This window comes from Adiantum capillus-veneris, chromosome 3 (assembly GCF_014529385.1).
Source record: "Adiantum capillus-veneris isolate H3 chromosome 3, ASM1452938v2, whole genome shotgun sequence".
Classification (NCBI taxonomy): domain Eukaryota; kingdom Viridiplantae; phylum Streptophyta; class Polypodiopsida; order Polypodiales; family Pteridaceae; genus Adiantum; species Adiantum capillus-veneris.
Window position 1 is genome coordinate 177,282,541 of NC_140933.1, and position 5,910 is coordinate 177,288,450.

At 41.6% G+C, this 5,910-nt stretch overlaps 1 pseudogene; it reads right to left on the minus strand.

Moving 5' to 3' along the window:
- Positions 1-233: 233 nt before the first annotated feature.
- LOC147462242 (uncharacterized) lies at positions 234-4,301 on the minus strand (annotated as a pseudogene).
- Between the last annotated feature and the right edge of the window lie 1,609 nt (positions 4,302-5,910).

The following is a 5,910-nucleotide window of genomic DNA, read 5'->3' on the forward strand; positions in this document are numbered from 1 at the left end:
AAACTTAACATGGCTTTGTGTTACTCTGCTCACGGCACCTTTCTTTCCACACCAGTCGAGCCCTTCCACAAGTGGACACCCCTCCTCTATCCACCAGATGGAGCTCTTCTCTCTCGCCTTATGCAGCCCCCACCACCTCACGCAGCACCTCTCTGGCTGCTTCTTTACTCAGTGATGGCCTTGGATGGACCCCCCTTGGTCACAGCCTTGAGCCTCCCTTGCTGGCGGTCTCTTCACCTTCTCAGCGCTGGCCCCCTCTTCATGGCGACCTCTGTCAGTTCTGCAGCCCGTCATGACTCCAATAAATGCCCCCTTGGTCTTCCCAAGCTCCACACATGCAGACTCCTCCAGGAAGCCCGCGGCTTTTCCTAGTCCTCCTTTCTCGCTGCTCCCCCGGCCCTTGGCTAGCTCTCATACACCTTGAATCATATTTACTCTCTGTACCATCCTCCCTGTAGCCCTTAACTGCAGCCCCTCCTATCACTTCTACGGCCCCCTGCAGCAGCCCGATCAAACCCCGTCCACCTCTGTCCAAAACTGACCGCCCTCCCATGCAAACCTCCAAGTGGCGCTACTTTCCCATGCAAGCTACAGAGCCCGCAACCCTTCTTCCAACGCTCTCAGACTGCCACCTCTGCAGTTAACGCCATCTCCTTATGGCCCTCATTTTTTGCTTTTGCATGGCCACCAGGTGGCGCCACTTTCCCTGTGCTGCTCGTTCTCTGTTGCAGGCTTTTTTCAAAAGTTCCTTTTTTTTTTTTTTAACGTCCCCAATTGGGTAGCATTCCCGCACAAGGTGATCGGTGATTGATTCTTTTTGAGTTTCGCCCGGCTATGTTGATGCCAATGATGTGCTTGGTGGTAGGCATCATAGTTTCGATACCAATCATGCATAGATGTCTTTACGACGGTAGTCCCCGGTCGGCGAGATCCTGGTTGATCCCAGTCCCTAGAGACAACGACTGCCACGGTCATCACAAACTTCGAGCTGGTTGATTTCGTCCACCGATCAAGCATAGCTTCCCCTCAAGAGCTGCACACGGCAAGCCGTAACACCCAAACCACACAACATATCAAAATCCACCAAAAATATCAATAGTTCTCGCACTTGAGACATCCCTACCAATAGAGCTCAAATCCATGACTCGACCATCAACATATCACACATACACATCACAAGAACACTTGTTCCCATCTACATCTAGTACGTGCCCAAGTATTCAGATATCCTCCTGTAAAGCTTCATGCACCTGCTCCTGGTATTTCCATGAGCCGACCACCTTCAGCTGTACCAATGTTGGATCGAGCAGGGTTTAATTCAGCCCCACGACCATTTAAATAATAGGCTGAAAAGTGACTTATTAAATAAGCCAGGCTAAGAGGTGGTTCACATGCGGCAAAATACCTACATGGTGAAATGTTGTCCTGTGCGAGAGAGGGTATGCAACTATAACCGGTCTCGACATGCATGTCCTGCTAGAGGCTCACAAAGGTGCCAGGCTCTGTTCTAAGCTAATGACTCATGCTAGATTATAGCAGAAGTATGTCCACGTAGCGCAAGTGAAGTGCGCACGTGACATGTTGTGTGAATTAACCAATTTGACTATGAATGTTGTTGCCTCTAACCCAATTGCAAACCCATGTGGGCACGTGTGGTTCTCATCAACTGGCAAACCCCACCATGCTGGCAACCCTGGCCTCTTTGTTCTCAACCCCAACATCCTCTATAACCTCCACCTCAACATCCCTGTTGACAAACCCAACCTATTTATGGCTGGCAACCCCAGCTCTAACTCCAACTAGCAAACCCAACCTCTTCATAGCTGGCAACCCCTACTCTAACTCCAACAACCTTGGAATCAATCTCATCATCAACATCCCTACCAACAACTCCAGCCTTTCCATGCTTGCCGACATCCTTGACTATAGCATTTGCAATCTAGGCAGTGTCACCTTCGGCAACCTCAAACTTAGTCTCTTTCCCGACAAGCCCACTACCAACTGATCTAACAGTTGCTATCACACCTAGCGAGGGTGATGAGAGTGAGGTTGGATTAGCTGTTGCAAGCACAACAGGTAGATTTTTCATAGTCAATACTGGTGCAAAAACCTTGGTATTCCTCAGATTTCCTTCAAGAGCAAATGAATGCAACAACTCCTCAACCGTGAAGCACTTGCCCAGATCATCTTTAAAGCTGGTCTTATCAACATTTTGGAAGCCAATGACATTTTTGTTATCCAAACTATCTCTATAAATGTAAAAGCCAAGGCTTTAAGAGCAATCGAGCTTTAAACAAAGTATGTGTCAAGCATGAAAGAGATTAACTAATAAAATGAGCCATTGATAGAACGTATATTAGAAAGATTTAGCATTCAAAAGACGTGTAATAACTTACCATTTAAATAAATTTATCTGAACTTGGAGTATTGTCTATATTGAGGCCTCTCAAAGTACTTGAAATAATCTCCAGCTCTCCAATGTTTTCAGTCATAATCCTGCAATGCAATTAAAAAGCCAAAAGCAATTGTCCATTTCAATTTTACGATGTACAAAGTCATTCGTCGTCATTAAAAACCATGATAATTGTCATTTTTATCATGAAAATTGCAAATACACCTACTAACAGTAATGCTCAAGTAGGTGTACATACATGTTATTTCGTTACAATCGCTTCAAAATAAGGTGTAGGAGCATAAACCTTGCATACAGTATTGAGCAGCTTATCTTGTTTAGACATGTAGATACCTTAGGAACAAAGCATAAAACTATAGACATCTTATCCGTTTTAGATTTCCTCATGTCTAAAACGAGTCGTATTGCAAATGGTATCACTTGCCTCTTCAATGTTTCCAGCTCCTAATGGAATCCAACCTGACAAGACCTTCAAACAGACATTCATATCTCTCCATGTGTCCTCCTCCTTCACAACCTCCCACTCATCTGCTGTCATCTTACTCAATATTGCCAATTTCACTTTGTGTAACTGATTGCAAATGTCTCGCACAACTGAATGTTGAAGATTATCCAAATCGTTATGTAGGTTTGCCAAGACAATGTCACCACATACTACCCAAGGTGGAGGGTAACCTTGAAATCCAAGCTTTACTAAACCCTTCCGAACTTCATCATCTTGCATCTCATAGACAATGTTGTCTCCACTTTCACCACAAGGTAGAAGGAAACATTTATGCTTGAGGTTAGAAATTGACTTTATTTGCAAGGTCCTGTTGTGGAGTTCCAATGCTGAAATTACCTTCATACCGGTGACTTCATTCCTTGGCAATCCATCCAGTTCTTCTCCATTGTTGGCAAAATTTCCAACAAAGAATACTTCAATGTTGTGATGGCTCTCATGAAAGAAGAACTCTCGAATTTCGCACAATCCAATACCTTCTTGCTGGTTGCAAAAGGCTATCACATTGTCATTGACACTGTATTTTTCTCCCTTAAAAAACACCTTACTAAATGTAGCAAGTTCATGAACAAATAGATCAGACCTCCAAAAAGATTCAAGATATGATCTTTCAAAATCAGCCATAGACCTGAATTTCCTTTTTTCTGGACCCACAAGCACTCCCTTTGCATCCAAAACATGTTTGCATGGACAAGGATCTAGAAGATCACATGCTTGGAAAAGATCTAGTGCTACTTTCTCCGAAGTTGCAACAAGGACACCTTGTTTGTGCCATTCTTCACATGAAAGACTAAGATCTCTATCAAAAAGAGTACCCTCTGGCTTTTGCAAACAAGTATGCATAAACACTAATAGTCGCTCTTGTGGTTGCAAGCCATCTTCTTCTACCTTTATATTTTGTCTTGTCTTCGTAATCAAAACCCTGTTGTGATGATGAGCATACGTCATTTCATTTGCCTTGTTGTTGGTGGGTATAGAAACAACCCCATTCACAGCTCTTTCGTATCTGTAACACCACATACCATCATGTCCACCAAATTGTAGTATGTCATCAAGCATTTCTGCATTTCCTACAATCACATTTACATTGAAAATTGTTTAGCTATTTATACTCTCAAGGTACACCAAACTGAATTTAGAGCTTCAAAACTTATGAAAGCTGATTTTCAAATTGAAGGTCTTCTTACCAACAACATGCTCCAAGAGAGAAGCATTCGGTCCAAAAGCCTCTTCTGATCTTATTCGCCATGATAGTAGTAACTTTTGCACCACTTCAAAATCTTGTTGTGACCAGCCATGAGACCTTGTATAGTTGTAGAAGATATGAGCAATATCTATCAGCAACATTCCAAGGTCCTTCATCTCCCTGCTGATGCTTGTCACCATGTTCAATATATGGGGTAGACACCACATTACAAACTTTTGGTGCTCCTCGGCTATAAACATGTTATGATGCTGGCTTGGATTGAACGAAGGCCATCGCCCTTGATTCTTGTAACTTTTCGGTATTGCGAAGATAGCCTCTTGGGTACATGTATCTATGAGTTTCTTTTGTTGATTACTTGATCCATCAAAAAGACTCTTTATATACTTTTTGAAAAGATTCAATGCAAGAATATGCATAACATCATAAACCAAGTCCTTGCTGATATCAAAACCATAAAGGTCATATAACACCCATAAACAAGATTCACCTGTAAGGCCAGCACTTGAAAGTTTTTCCTCTTTTCCTTTCTTTGTGGACTCTCGCTTTGAGAGACCTATCGCTTCATACATTTGATCGACCTTCCTTTTGGGGGCTGGATTCCGACCTTGTAATGTATTTTGATCATAAACATAAAAAGGGATTCTTCCTTGTTGGCTCACCTTGCTTGTTACTGGACAATCTCTACGACAACCATTCTTTCCGCCATCTTTTAATAAACCCAATTTGCACTGCGCAGGATGATCTCCTGTCCAAAACATCAATAATGATCGCAACCTATATTGACCTTGGTCATCATTAAAAAGCCCATCTGTAATGAGTTGTGTCGGATAGCAATATTGCACCATAAATCCATCCACAAACGAAGATACGAGTTCGTTTATTAGAGGAGTCAAAAAATATTGTAAAATGTCTCCATGTCTTTGTTCTAACTGAATCAAGCTGCAGGGAATAAAAAGAAGAGGTAGAGGGCCAATTTTATTGTCTTTTTTTGCATTGACAATGCACATATCCAGAATTCCAACCTCCTTTTGTTTAGTTTTTGCAGCTTGAAATCCATCCCAATGACAAACTATTGCAAAATTCCTTGGATCCCCCTTCAAGCCACAATCATAAAGATAAAATTATTTTGTAAAAGAGACATCTGCAAGGACTAAAATTACATCCAATAGAAATGAATAAAAACTATTAACATTTGCATCAGTTGTTGGTATGCAAACTTACAAAAATAGAAAGAAATAGATGCATGCAATTTATGAAATCGTAAAATTTGGCCAGCTCTTAAGATTCAAGACTAATCACTATATCACTACAATATGGAAAAGATTCTTACCCCTGACATTTGTTGCTGTTTTTGAATCCATCCCCTACATTTTGTGCATCGAAAGGCATACTCTTTTTCTTGAGCATTCCAACCATGAACAAGCTCTTGACTTTTCATAGAAAGAGGAAAGGCCCTGTAGATTTTTTTGCAAAGTTCATTATCACAAATAACAGGGAGTTCCCAAAGAGCATTCGGATCCCAAAATTCTTTGCATAGTTTAATCTTTTGACCATCCCAAAGCTCCTTGATATTTCTTTCTTTTGTGTTATTTTCCATGAGCCATGTTGTTCTATCTCGCCACATGGCAAGAAACTCGTGACAATTTGTAGAACTTGACACAAAAGCTTTAGTTGCTCTACAAATGACATGTAGTCAAATGGAACCATTTGCTTGCAAGAATTTCCACATTTGTCACAAGGAATAGAGCATACATTACAATTGTACTTTGCTTTTGATGCATAATTGAC